Source organism: Lipotes vexillifer, unplaced genomic scaffold, assembly GCF_000442215.2.
Source record: "Lipotes vexillifer unplaced genomic scaffold, Lipotes_vexillifer_v1.1 scaffold1105, whole genome shotgun sequence".
Taxonomy (NCBI): Eukaryota; Metazoa; Chordata; class Mammalia; order Artiodactyla; family Lipotidae; genus Lipotes; species Lipotes vexillifer.
The window spans coordinates 1,455,420-1,470,881 of record NW_006779955.1 but is presented as its reverse complement, the minus strand read 5'-3'; positions in this window follow the sequence as shown (position 1 = coordinate 1,470,881).

The window sequence follows — 15,462 nt, the reverse complement described above, 5'->3', positions numbered from 1 at the left end:
GCTGCTGGGCCTGCACGTCCAGAGCCTGTGTTCCACAGCAGGAGAGGCCACAGCAGTGAGAGGCCCGCATACCGCAAAAAAAAAAAGGGAGTTGATTTGTATCAATGCAATGGATTATTATAGAGCAGAGATAGAGCAGAGAAGCTCCATTTATGTGCAGTTCAAAAGCAACTCGAACAAAATGTATGCTTAGAAATACAAACACTTGTGGGAAGCTGTAAAGAAAAACACGGGAATGATTATCATAAAAGTTAGCCTAGGGGTCATCCCTGGAGAGGATGTGCTTAGAGAGGCACACCGGGGTCCTGGCAATGCTCATTCTTAGTTGCATGAATGCTCACGTTATTTTTATTCTTTATGCGGTCCACATATTTTAGATGTTCTCAGTGTTTATGTCAAATTTCATAATAAATTTGTTGTATGTGAAATTGGTTTCCCAAATCTTGAAATACAAGTCATAATTCAGTTCTGGTACAGCATAAAAAAATGGCAAAATGTTCATCAAAATAGGGGGAAATCAAAGAATGTGCATCCTTTGGTGGAGAAATCTGCCAAGTATTTTGGTCCTCCTCCAAGCATTTGAGTTCTGCTACACCTATGCCAGCATTAGTTTTTTCCTTGCCTTTCATGGTCACAAACGAAGACAGTGGTTTGTGGTCAATGGGTTGCAGCCCAGTTTTTTTTTTTTTTCTTTTTAACTTTTTATTTTATATTGGAGTAGAGTTGATTAACAATGTTGAGTTAGTTTCAGGTGTACAGCAAAGTGATTCAGTTATACATAGACATGTATCCATTCTTTTTCAATCTTTTTTCCCATTTAGGTTGTTACATAATATTGAGCAGAGCTCCCTGTGCTATACAGTAGGTCCTTGTTGGTTATCCATTTTAAATATAGCAGTGTGTACATGTCAATCCCAAACTCCCTAACTATTCCTTCCCCCCACCATTCCCCCCGGTAACCATAAGTTCCTTCTCTAAGTCTGTGAGTCTGTTTCTGTTTTGCAAATAAGTTCATTTGTATCATTTTTTAAAAATTCCGCATATAAGTGATATTATACGATATTTCACTTTCTCTGTCTGCTTTACTTCACTCAGTATGACAATCTCTAGGTCCATTCATGTTGTGCAGCCCAGTTTTGAATGGGCGTCCAGGAGGGAAAGGCTTTAAGTAGCGTGGCCCCGTTTTGACAGTGATGTTTGAAGAAAATGCACTTGTATGCCCAGCACAAAGCCACTGAGACTCAATGCAACGCTGAATCTCAGAGCGTATCTCCCAAACACCTGCTTCAGACCCACCTGGCTGATGGAGGGGTGCAGAGCAGGAAGGCTGGTGGCTGACAGGAGGAATCAAATTTTCATGGCCCTGAGGAAAGGCTCCCAAGTATAGCCTCAGGTTTTAGGCCTGAGCCTTCAAAAACCATCCACTCTGAAAAAGGGGCATTTTTCTACCAATGGGCTTCGAAAGATCCTGTGTGATTCACATTCTACAATATATAAATTGCTGTATGTACTGTTTACTTCCACAAGAGACCACTATTGTTTCACTTTTCCTAATGGTGCTTTTAAAAAATAGTTTTAGCCACCAGTGATACAGAAAAAAATAGTGTTGGCATGTTTTAAACACAGCGTGGAAAAATGTCATTTCGTGGTCCTTTGGAATCTTGTACTGAATTCTTGGCATGGGCTGCTCATTGAAATATGAGTGATGGTGAAAATGACAATGAGGACACTGGGCCTCTCTGTAGAGACTTCCTGCCAGGATCAAGCTCTTTCATATATATTATTCAGTTAAGACTCACAGTGCTGTGTGTCTTGGGGTTCCTGTTTTCCAGAGAGTACAGCTGGGGAAACGCCATGAGTTGCATAGTCAGGTGATGATAACTTCAGAACAAGGGGAAGTAAGAACAGGGGAAACGTCGAAACTTCCAGACTGTTCTTTTGGAAGCCCACCAGGCCTTCCTCAGTGTTCAGGTGGGTGATTTGATTTTCATCTCAACTTGCTTTCAGCTTGATATGAAATTGGGCACGTACATCATTCTAGAGAAAGCTTGGGAAGGGGGTCTCTCAGTGCCTTGGGAATCTCCCAGATGACTGCTTCCTCGGACTGCCCTTACTCACAGCCTCTCACAAGCAGCCTCAACTCTGGATATTAGACGCTTCTGGGTCCCGTGGAACCTTACCTCCTAGAGCCTTCTGCTCCTCACTGCCCTGCCTTGTTTCCATTATCCCATTTGGCAGACAGAGGGCAGTATTTGCAGTCAAAACTGTGGGTTTGATTCTGGCTCCTTATTGCTGGGTGAGCTGGTAGTAAACCTCTCTGAGTCTCAGTTTCCTTATCTGTGAAATGGGGCTAATTATACTCATCTCATAGGGTTTGGCAGGGATTCAAGCAATTGTGTGTGTAAAGGGCCTGACACGCAGTGGATGCATCTGCTTAGCAAATCCTTCTTCCGTTTCTTCCTCTCTTGCCCTTGATCAGCTGCTTCTGTGGTTATGGGCCCTGAGTCTAAGAGAACTCAGAGAATACTTGTTACTGACCTAATTATGTTCAAGTACAACCCAGCAGTCCTTGGGGCAGTGGTTCTCACATTTAAATAAGAATCTCCTGTTCAATTTGGAGATGCTCGGCCAGGCGGGTCTTTGTGGGGATCTGCCTCAGGAGAGCATGGCTGGCCGTTGGCCCTCCTGCCACCTCCAGCCCCGGTACCTGGCTGGGTAATCCAGATCGCCCTCACCAATATGGGTGTCATCTGATGCATGGCAGGCCTGATGCGAATGGAACGGCAAAGTCACTTTCTGCTGAGTGAAGGCGTCTGTATTTCCCTTGCCCTTGGACTGCTGGCTCTCAGGTCTTTATAAGTCATCTTCAGGGACTTAAACCACTGGCTCTCCTGGTTCTCAGGCCTTCAGACTTGGACTGGAACTACCCCACCGGCTTCCTGGGCCTCCCGCTTGCGGTCGGCAGATTGTGGGACGTCTCGGCCTCCGTAACCAGGTGATGCCAATTCCTCACAATAAATCTCTTTCTATATACCTTAAAAAAAATCCCTTGGTATGATTGCTAAACAATTCCTGAGTCAGAAGCTGCTTTTCAGCAGTCTCTCCAGGGGGTTATGAGGTCTGTGGTCAGAGGATCACGGTTTGAGAACCACAACTCTGGGAGTTTGCTGGGGGGGAGCCGCACCCCGTCCTGCATCTCAAGGCTTCCCTTCAGGGACTGATGGATTAAAATTCGTGAATCTGGCTCTTCCAGGCAGCTCCCCGCTGTACCGTCCCGTAGACCCTGGGGCACGCGGTAGCTGCCGGTAACACTACCATTAGATACACCATTCCTGCAGCTGTCTTGGGCTGCAGGAAAGCTTGGTTCTCAAGCTGTGGTTCCAGAAGCAGCCCCAGCAGGCCCCGGAAACTTAGTCAAAATGCAAATTCAGCCCCCGCCCCCAGGATTTAGGGACTGGGACCCCCTGGGGGTGGGGCCTGCCGTCTGTGCCTTAAGGGTTCTTAGGGGTTATGCAGTAAGTGGCAGGTCGCCATCCTGGGAGGGCCAGTGAGGCTTCCTCCCAACCTGCTGGGACAGGTCCTCGCATCTCTCCAGTTCCTGCCGGAGGCCTGGGAGCTGGGGCTTGTTTTCCGCTCTCCTTTGTGCGCAGGTGCCGAGTGTTTGTTAAGCACCTCCCGGGTGTACTGGTCATTTATTCTCCCCTCCAACATGCCCCATCACCTAAACCCTTTATTACTTCTGGTTGAGAGGCAGGTTTGCTGTTTCTGATTCATTCTTTCTTTTATTGAACAAATAAAATATTCAACAGCTATAATGTGCCAGGTGCTCTTCTGGGTACCGGGGATATACTGATAAGATTGTGCCTTTGCAGAAATAAGTAAATTTACGCTATGATGTCAAAGCGTGGTAGGAGCTTTGAGGGTAAAGTAGGGTGAGAGGAAAGAATTTTGGGTGGGGGCTGAAGCGGGAGAGGGGAGCAGAAGCTGTTTTCTTCTTGGAGGATATACAGGACTGTATTTTGCTGCCCTTTTAATCCTTGTTCTGGGAAGGGCACCCTGATCTTCATCCCTACTCATTTGAAAAGATTCCTCTCTCCTCACCCATGATTTGTGGGTGGGGGGAGGCATGTGACCAAAGTCTGGCCAGTCAGAGCATTCATCTCCCTGCCTCCAACAGTGGATGCTTCAGCCATGGGCTCCAAGCTACCCTAACGAGACTGAGCCCTGAGGCTTTTCCGAGAAACTAGTGCAGAGAGAAAGAAGTTTAATCCCCCCCTTTTAGTAACTGCTGAAGTTATTGAGCTGTGAGGATTTTAGGCTCGGGGTTTTCAGAGGCTGCCACGCAGGATGAGCTTTCCTGAGAAGCAAAGCCCACACAGAGAAAGTGGAGCTGAGATGAGGCGGGAGTCCTGATCCTGTTGTTTGAGCTATACTAGATCTAGCCATGCTTGAAGCCTTCACTCCTGGGATTTTCAGCTGGATGGGCCAGTACTTTACTTTTTCGGCTAGAATCTCTTTCAGTCCCTTGAGTCATGATATCAAACTCAGGAAACATGTTTCAACTCCCAGTTCTGCCACTTTCAGGCTGATTGAGTCTTGAACTCTTCTGTTACAAGGGCTGGTGGAGAGAGAATTCAACAAGGGCAGAGAATTGGCCGGGCAGCTGCCATAGCCCTTGGCCCATAGTAGGAGTTCAGTGAGGGTTGGCTGGATTGCAGGGAATAAGTAGCTGTCAAGCTAATTTCTTTTTACCTTAGCTCGTGTTCGTATTTTGCGTTTTGGAAACACGTGACTGACTTCCCGATGGCGGGGTGAGCGGCTGTGCTGTTTTTCAACTCTGTTCTGACAGTCGAGATGGTACAGTGCAATTCTTCCCTCTTCGCACCACCCCCCAAAGACGCACAGGTTTGCCAAGGAGAGACATTTTTCTTTTTCTCAATGAAATACAATTACATGGAATTCATGGCATTGATGATATTCATTGTCTCAAATTACACTGTTTCCTGGTGCTGGGTTGAGAGCTATATACTAAAGTACTGATAAGGATTTTCTCTTTCTAACCCAAACTGTATGCAGATAGGTGACACCTTCTAAGGGCAATAATTTCTCTTTTCTCAGAATTATGAGAAATCAGTCATTCTGAGGCTAATGTACATTGCATGTACTCTTCACACATCCATCAGTTTCAAAATAGATTTCAGTGAGCAAAATAAAATTCTCTCAGCCCACACAGCGAGGTGGTTTGATTTTAGTAATATGCAAAGCAGGGGTGAGGGAGGTGAGGGAGAACAATTGCCAGGCTTGGCCCAGGGTAAATGTGCTGGTAACTGGAGGAGACGGGAAGCATTTCCTCCATTTCCTCGAGCTGAGAACAGTCTGGGAAGGGAGCCACTGGGGGTTGGGGTGCTGGAAAAGCAGTCTGGACCGACGAGTCCTTAGACTGGGAATCCTCCCGAGTAACAGAAAGAGGCCATTTGGAGCCCTTGGGGCTCTGCCAACACCATTACCATAGTTAGCATCCATCTAGGGCAGCATTTCTCAACTTTGTTTTTGCGTTATTGCCCACCCACACCCTCCCCCCCACCCCCACTAAGGAGCCTCTGAGACTTTTTGTTTCTGATCCTCTCCAGCCGCCCACAATGAAACTTTAGTACCACTGGTAGGCTGGATACCTGTTTATGTGCTGTCTGTGTACCTGTGCTTTATGTATAAAAATAATACGATTTTGTTTGCCTCCAAGAACCATTCCGCTCTCTTGGCGATTTTGTTCGCATTAAGTATTCATGATCTAGGCTCTGTTCTGAGTGCCTCCCTATATTAGCTAATTTAATTCTGCTGCCACCTGAGGGCAATTCTCTGAAGAAGGGACAGCTGTGCATCTCTAGCGGCCAACGCTCTCGTTGGTGCTTTGCGGGTGCGGAGGAGGGTAGGAATGGGTGCCCCTCCCCGGAAGGGAGAGCTGGGTGGGGCTGCCACAGAACCTCCTGCTGTCACCTTGCTGAGTACCTGTTTGGTTTATTTTCAGAAGTTTAAAAAAGTCCCTCCTGGTCTTGGCTGAGGCCTGGTTCTGGGGATAACCTCAAGGTAGAGACCCGAGTCTCCTCTGGCTACTTAATCGGTACTTCCCTAATATTTGTCATCTTCAGTCTTGGTGTTTCCACAAGTGATCTTTCTCAATGTTTAATTCCTTCTTCACTGCCTGCATCTGCTTCTTCGTGTTCTCACTGGTGTCTGGCTCAGTGGAAACCATCAAGTCCTCAAAATCTGCTCTGCTCCCTTGGCATTGCTGAGGGTGAAGGGAAAGGGCGAGTGAGCTTCTGGCTGCAGCCCTCTAGCTGTCAGAGGCGAAGCCGGCCACTTCCCTAGCGGCCCCTAGCGGTCCCTGTCTGCTGGTATTCACGACCCTGTGTAGTTCCCGGCCCGTGTGCCTGGGCTGGACGTAGGCGTCTCTCTGTAAGCTCACAGGGCTCCTTGGTGTAATCTGCTAGTGCAGCTCCTGAGCCCAGTGGGCGAATCACCAAGCACAGTGAGGAATTGTGACATTGCCTGCAAGGCCTTTTGCAGGGTGGGCACCTGTCAGCAGGTGCTTTGACTGAATGGAATATGGCAGAAATGGTGGCTGTCCCTTCCAAGTTTAGGTTATCAATGACTGTGACTTCTGTGTTGCTGGCAGTCTTTCTTGCCTTCTCACTTGCTTGCTCTGGTGTGCACTGCCCTGTGTGATGAGAAACTGACAAAGGCCACTGGCTAACAGCTCAGGAGGAGCTGCATCCTGCCAACAACCACCAGGGTGAGCTTGGAAGCTGGTTCTTCTCTAGCTGAGTCTTAAGTTGACTACAGCCTTGTGAGGGAACCAGGGCCAGGGAACCCCATTAAGCCTCTCCCAAATTTCCTGACACACACAAACTGTAATATAATAAAAAGTTTTAAAGTGCTAAGTTTGTGGGTAAGTTGTTACACAGCAGTATCTAACTAATACAAAAGTCCTAGGAGGTGGAAACTGAGGCAGAGCCTGTGTTGTGCTTCTGTGAAATGTAGTATTCTATGGTAATCATTTTCCCCAGCCGTTAAAAACTAGTCATGAACATGGTTTTTCATAAATGCATCATAATTCCTTTAGTCATTCTCCTATTATTGGTTATTCTGACTGCCTTCATTATTTTCTATGGTGAATGACGCTACCAAGAGTTATATATAACCTTTGATCCACATCACTGTTCACTTCCTAGGATTTTTTTTCTAGAAGTGGAATTATTAGGAAACAAACATGTTTATGATTTTGGGTATATATTGCTTGATTACCCTCTGGAAGGCTTGTATCATTTTATAATCACACCAATAGAGTTTGATCATACATCTATAAAGCTTATTCCAGACTGAAAATCTTTCTTTCTGTTTGATTAAGACGACTTTGTATTTGTTTCTGGATATGCAGACTCTAGCTTGGCACCTGACATGTAGTAGGGCCCATTTAGAGATTAATAAGTGATGGGAAAGCCTTTGTGAGTGCCGGATAATCCTCGTTTCAAGATTCTTTGTTTCCAAGACTGTCAGCTCATTGGACATCTACTGCTCTTCAGTTTGTGACTTCTTTTTTTTTATTAGTTAATTTATGTATTTTTGGCTGTGTTGGGTCCTCATTGCTCTGCATGGGGTTTCTCTAGTTGCGGCGAGAGGGGGCTACTCTTTGTCGTGGTGCGTGGACTTCTCATCGCGGTAGCTTCTCTTGTTGTGGAGCATGGGATCTAGGCTTGCAGGCTTCAGTAGTTGTGGCACGCGGGCTCAGTAGTTGTGGCTCACGGGCTGTAGAGCACAGGCTCAGTAGTTGTGGCACACGGGCTTAGTTGCTCCATGACATGTGGGATCTTCCCGGACCAGGGCTCGAACCCGTGTCCCCTGCATTGGCAGGGGGATTCTTAACCACTGTGCCACCAGTGAAGTCCCAGTTTGTGACTTCTGACCAAGTGGGTAAAAAAGTGCAGTGGATCAAAATGCATGCATCAGAATCACCCGGAAGGCTCGTTAAAACACAGATTGCTGGGCTTCCCTGGTGGTGCAGTGGTTGAGAGTCCGCCTGCCGATGCAGGGGACACGGGTTCGTGCCCCGGTCCGGGAAGATCCCACATGCCGCGGAGCGGCTGGGCCCGTGAGCCATGGCCGCTGAGCCTGCGCGTCCGGAGCCTGTGCTCCGCAACGGGAGAGGCCACAACAGTGAGAGGCCCATGTACGGCAAACAAACAAACAAACAAACAAAAAAACACAGATTGCTGGGCCCCACTCCTAGAGATTCTGAATGAGCACATCTGGGTTGGGGCCTGGGAGCCTCTGATGAGCTCCTGGGTGATGCCTGGTCCCTGGACTGCACTTGTAATAGAACTAGAGTGGTGGATGTGCGCTACTGGTTGGTCAGTTCCTCCTAACCCTCTTTGGGTACCACCTCCTCCCCACTCTCTGTGATTAGGTGGGGCTGCCAACCAAGGGTGCCTGATCATCTCTGCACCAGGGTGGAAGTGGGTCTCAGGTTGGTCTGAGAACCAGGGAGTGGTCCGTGGCTTGATGTATGACCTGGACGGGGCTATTCAGAGTGTTTTTGGTGGGGTTTAGATGGATACTAGATGAGAGAGGAAATGTCCCTTCTCTCGAGGCTACAGAGGATCAAGTGAGCCTCGAGCTTGCCTGAGAATGAAGTCGCCAAAGGGAAAGCAGAGCCAGGGAGGCGGAGGAAAACATTCTCTTCAGGACAAACTTTGAGCCCCATTTCTAGTCCTGCCATGGACTTCCTAGAAATGGGAACCAGTACACTCCTCCTTTGCTTAAGCTTGTTTGAGTTTGATTTCTGTCTTTTACAATTAGAAGAGAGTCCTGGTCCAGGACTCCTATAAGCTGGAATGTGGGAGGATGCTAATGTGTGGACATAAGCAACAATCCCCTGCTCATGGGAGTCTCTCTGTAAACTCACATGTAAAAGAAAACATTTGCACTGGATGTTTGTTAAGAATGGCAAGGCAGAGTTTATTTGAGTTACTGCAACTGGGGGAGAGAGACTCCAGTATAGAAAGGAGCTAGGAATTCAGAGCCAATGAGCAGAGTGAGGGGGGTCAGTGGATGGAAAATAACTAAGAGAAAATTAATTAATAGCAAGGGTGGGGATATTCTTGCTAAACGGATATAGTATTCTTTGCTAAAACTGGGGTCAGCTGGCCAAGGATGTGGAAGGTCAAGGTCAAGGCCTAGTTGATAAGAGGGCTCAGAGGACCCTGAGTAAAGGTTGATCAAGGAGGGAGTCCTCGTCACAGAGGAATCCTGAGTACAGTCTGCTAGCGCGGCTCCTAAGGGCGTGGGCACAGGAAGGAACCAGGACACTGCCTGCAGGGATTACTCACAGGGTGGGCCCTGCCAGCAGAGATCTCTGCAGTTGGTCAGAGTATTGTCAGCCTGCTTTTCTGTCTCAGGTTTGCCCAAGAAGTGCCTGCACACAGAGTAGGTTCAGCGAAGGTTTGTGGAATGACCCTCTGCTTACCTGAGGGTGAGGAAGAGGTGGGCTGAGTTCCCTTTAGGAGGGGACAAGTTTTTGATTCCACAAGAGACAAAACTGATGATGAAGAAGCTTCTGGAAGAAAGCCTCTATGAGTTTAATTTGCAAAGATTGATGGTGTGCAATTGATCTGAGTTTTTGATAGAGGACGGGTTTGATGGGAAGAGGGTGCCACAGGTTCCTGGGAAGCAAGAACAAAGGACAGAGATAGTCAGTTATAGGTACTGAAGACAGACAGAACCACGCTGGGTCTTGAGGGGATCTCTGGAGCCAGAAACATGTTTGTTAATCAAGGGGCGTGATCTCCATTTTCTGCTGCTCTCATTCCCCCCAGATAACCACCTCTCCCTCCTCTTGGCATTTTTCTGTTAAGATCCTCACCCCATGCAACATCTCACTGGTCCATTCCTTCCTTCTGTTTGTTTATTTATCTGTTAAACGAATATTTACTGCTAGACATTGGCAACATTAAGTGTTAGGAACCAATGGTGATTTGAGAAGCAGATATAGTCCCTGTTCTCATGGGGTTGCAGTTGAGAGGGACAGAGAAACATTAATCAAATAAGCACCCAAATGCGTACTTAGAAATTCCCAAAGGAGCTGAGAAGCAGAGCCATGCACAGCACCCAGCTCAAGGTCTTCACTGACACAACTTTACTACTGACTGCCTGCATTAATGGGACTTAACCAGTTCAGGAAGTTGAAGCTACAAATAGCTGTGCTGTTTGAGAAAATCTGTTTATCCAAACTGAGAACTCCCAAGTAGCTCCCACTAGGGTAAATGTCTCTTTCTCAGGGCAATAAGTTTCTTAACTAGACTCATCTAATGACATTTCAAGACTGTGTCAAAACCCTTGCCTGGCTGTGTCTGCCAGTCCTAAATGATTGTTATGAACTTTACCCATGACCCATCAGACCTTGCATTAGCTAGTGGCAACCTGTGGTATATAGCACTGGGAGCTCAGCTCATTGCTCTGTGATGACCTAGATGGGTGGGACGTGGAAGGTCCAAGAGGGAGGGGTTATTGGTGCACATATAGCTGATTCACTTGATTGTACAGCAGAAACTAACACAACGTTGTAAAACAATTTTACTCCAATTAAAAAAAAAGTGCTCACACACACACAAAAGAGCCGCCTTAAACCAGTTCCCCCAAGTTTCCTAAATATTCCAGCTGTGTCTCCCCACTCTGAGATGTTACTACAGTTTTGACAAGGCTGTGCTCTCCCTTGTTGTGAGAGCAATGGACTTGAAGTTGGAAAGATGATGATGGGGCTTCCCTGGTGGTGCAGTGGTTGAGAGTCTGCCTGCCGATGCAGGGGACACGGGTTCGTGCCCTGTTCCGGGAGGATCCCACATGCCGCGGGGCAGCTGGGCCCGTGAGCCATGGCCTCTGAGCCTGTGCGTCCGGAGCCTGTGGTCCGCAACGGGAGAGGCCACAACAGTGAGAGGCCCACGTACCGCAAAAAAAAAAAAAAAAAAAAAAAAAAAAAAAAAAAAAAAAGATGATGATGGTGCTCTGAAGGTGTGGACTACAATCCTAAAACACCTTAACAGCAAGGAATTGGGACCCAAACTGGAGGTTTCTTTGGAGTAGTAATGCTTGAGCTGAGTTTTAAAGGATGTACAAGAGGGAATATGGTAGAGAGAGAGGGGAGGATGAAGGAGGGCAAGGAATAGGAAAGGAAGAACATGCAAAGGCCCTGGGGCAGGAGGGAGCGTAGAGCTTCAAGGGACAAGGACAGGTCAGATTGGCCAGAGCCCAGAGGGCAAGGGCCTCACAATGAGAGTTTAGGCTGGGAAAGTAGGAGGGAGCAAACCACACAGGGCCTTATCAGCTGACCAATTTTGTGACTGTGTCCTTCATCTGGAGAGCACTGAGAAGCCATTGACAGATTTTTTTTAGTTCAACTTTTATTTTCATTAGTGCTCACCGTCTGCAATTAGCAAGGAGAATTAATTAGGAGGCCACAGTGTTTATCCAGGGTAGAAACAGCCAGAATAGCTTGCATTAGGGGATGAGAGGGCTAGCAGAGAGATGGCAAGAAAAAAGTGGATGGATTTGGGAGGTCTGTAAAACTGAGGGCTGGAGAAATTAAGTCACTTGACCAAACTCACATAGTGGCTATTTAAACTTATATTAATAAATTTTAATATATTAAAATATGTTTCTCAGTGGCATCAGCCACATAATGAGAGCTCCTTAGACACATGGGGTCCTTTATTGGAGAGGCAGATTATAGATCATTTCTATCGTCACAGAAAGGGTTGCTGGACAGTGCTCACCTAGCATCCAGGTCTCTTGAAGTTCCTTGCCTAAAGCATGGACGGCTTCCCTGCTCAGTATGGAGACTCAGTGCTCAGGGTCTGAGGTCAGCAACTCTAGGCTGTGCTTGACCACAGGCGCTCCCCAGGTGCTCCTAAAACAGAGCAGAGTCCAGAGCAGCTTTGTTATTCCTGCCCTCTTCACTACAGGGTAGTGACTGAGGAGTCTTAGCAGCTGTGTCAAAGATGCTCATGTGAATCTCATCACAGAGCCACCGGGGCTGCGTGGAGACCCAGAGGGACCGAGCACAGACCCTTCTTCATACACAACCAGCACTCAGGGGTTTGTCCAGCTTCTGAATATATTGGCATGCAGCACACACATCTCATGGCTGGAATTGCCCATTCCTGAATTAGATAAAAGATGTCAGAAGAATAATAAAGTCACTTTTGGCGAGTACATATTATCTATAATGAAATAAAATGGGATTGTAGAAACTACAACTCAATCTTCCATCTCAGAGGTTTATTAACTCAAATCCCCCCTAGAATCAGTAGCAGGATCTGGGAGTGTAATAAAATGGACTCATTTTTCACACTTTTTTTTTTCTTCGAGTGCTGGTGGTGTAAAAAGAACAATATTTAAAACAAACAAAAACAAGCATTTGTTTACATTTCCCCTGCTAATTTAAGACTGATTTTTTTGTGGCGATTTTTGTAACAATCCTGTTGTGTAATAGTGGCTTTCATCTCACTTTAGTTTAGAGCCAAGATAGCAAATCCATGGCATATGTCTTTGCTCCCCCATCCCTTGCAGACATCATTAATCTATCACAGAACTCTCTCCCTATGATTTCACACATGGCCTTAGAGTCCTTCTCTCCTCAGCAGTCCTAGGAGGGGAGAGAATGGGTCTGAAACCTAGTTGCTAATCCTTGGGTTAGGGACAGGTATTTTATCTGAAATGGAGGAAGATAAATATTCATTTCTCAGAACAGTGGTAGAAAATTGTTCAGAGCTGTTTACTTCTGTGAAAGAGGGGAACATTCTTGCTATTTTGGGGGTCATTAGAGAGGAATGGTTTATCCCAGTCAACCCGGCAGTGGCTAAATTGTCGTAGTAGCATCACGGAGAATAATGGAAACCCTCAACATGATGGGGAGAGTATTTCTCAGCAATTCCATAGGCTTTTTTTTTGTCCTGGAAAACTCATTTATTTAATATTCTACAGCCAGAGCCCTACTGATGAGACCTAGGGCTGTTCCTCACCCAAATTTGGCAGAAAGCATGTGGCGTCTCATATCTGGTTCTGAGTCCATTGGCTTTCTTGTAAACCACCTGCCGGGCATCCCACTCAAACAAGCAAACTGACTGAGGTAGAATGAAAGATTTCTGAAACTTGGAAGACTCATGAGTGAGTGAATAAATGAACATAGCCCAGTGTTCCCCAAAATGAGTTCCAGGGAACCATTCTCTGAGTGTTAATAGGAGTTATAGGTTAGAACAGTTTCATGGTCAACCATGTTTTGGACGTGCTGGGTTAACCAACGTGAAGTAAGCTTCTTTAATGTAGGACTTCTCAGAGCTCTTATGTATCAATGCATCTTGTGATTCGCCAACAGGGTGACGCAACATGCAGCATGTTCCAAACATGTCTGATCACAGGATCCTTCCTATTTTTTTTTTTAAATATATGAAATATATGAAACATCTTTTAACACTTATATTCCAAGAAATACATTCTGGGAAGTACCACCCTGGTCCAAACTCCTCATTTTACAGGTTGTGAGAAATGAGTCCCAAAGAGGTTAGTATGACTTTCTCAAGGTTTTGTAGGATGGTGGTTAGGCTGGGATTCAAACTTGTCTGAGGTCAGTGCTTGGGCCACTACATCATGTCACTTCTTGGAGAGTTGGAAGTGCCTTGTATCTCATCCTTGTACAAGAGACCCTGGGTTAATGCTGCCCCTTCCAGGCAGACTATTAGTACATAATATAAGGAAAGTTGGCTGAAGCACTCTCTGAAACATGCTACCAGGACCATCAGGTTCATGGTTTGTCACCAGCAGAGGCTCCAAGTGGGGGGGTGGGTCTTTGTTAACCTTGTTCATGTAATTATGAAAATTGAGTGCCATTATTTTTGTTCCTAAATAGCACTGCACAATCTCATCAGTTGATCCAAAGCCTTTTTGTGGAGTCTGGCTATTCTAGTTGTTGGCAACAATGAGTGGCTTAAATTGTGAGTCCCATGAAGGTACAGAGGCGATTTGGGACATTCTCTTGGGCCTCATTAAATCATTGCAGGTGCTTAATTAAACTGTACGTTAACGTCATGGGAGTCCCTCAGAAAAATCCCTTACCTAGGCCTTGAGACCCCTGAACTATGTAATGATGTCTACATTTCATACGTGATCGATGGAATTAATGAACCGTAGATAGTTTCTAACAATCTTTTGTTGGGGTCTCCTAAGCTTTCTGTGTCTTTTCTCAGAGATAGGCTGCATATCTATCTGCACAAAATAAGAGAATTCTTAATGTTTGCAAGCCCTCTACTGAGCACGCCTCGGTTTAAAAATCACACTTGCTTGTTATGCCTCCTCTTTGGCGTCTTCTCATACATATTAGGGAGAAGCTTGTGCTTTATATCCCAAGAAAGGCCCAAGAGAGTAGTGATTGGATAGCACCACAGCCTCACAATTTCTTCCCAGGGAAAAACACTACAAGGCATCAGATTACCCTTCTCCTTGGAGCCCAATTGTACCTCAAAGATTTTCTGTCCCGCCTCATTGCTGCGTGGGCTCTGCATGCCCTGGGGAACAGTGATATTCAGACTATCAAGGAAACCAAACTTTCCCAGAGGAGCAGGGAAAATCCGGATATAGCTTAGCAGGGCTTCTGGCAGGCAACGATGAGAGAGGAAAGCCATTTTGCTGCTTGCTGATTCTTGATGTCCCGCAATTTCTGTCTTGGTGTGGTCACATGTGCTTGAGGTACCGTTTAGACCAGAGAGGGAAGCAGCCCAAGTCTGGCGATGTCAGGACAGTGCTCTTGGCCTGGCTGACACCACTCTGTTCTCCAGACTTTGATAGAGTTTGTTGGCTCTCACCAGGTTCATAGGTCACGTGGCATTCTGTTCTCTTGTTCTAGGCGCTACGACTGTGTACGAGTTGCTGTAACACATAGTGATTTATGCCCATGGATTCTGTGGGTCAGGAAAGCAGACAAGGTATAGTCCCTCCCATGTGGCATATCGGTGTTCCAGGATGTCAGGGTCTCAGTTGGGAAGACTCAGAGTTTGGTGGTGATGCAACTGCAGGGGCCTGGACGCTCCCAAAGGTTCATTCCTGCACATTTGTGGTATCTGGATGAGGATGATTCAGGTTCTGGACCTGGCGTGGCTTCCTTATGGCGTAGCGGCTTCGGGGTCGTTAGACCTGAGGCAGAAGCTGCCTCACCTGCTATGACCCAGCCTCCAAATCCATCAGCAGCAACTCTGCTCTGCTTTACTGGTTGAAGCACCTGCAATCCTACCTGGTTTCCAGGTTGGAGAGTCACAGTGCAGGCCATCTTTGGCAAATGCAACTCTTTACCTCTCTTAGGAGTCCGACGGGAAGGGGCTGGGCTAAAGAAGGGGTGACAGCTTCCAATGTATGAACTGGAGA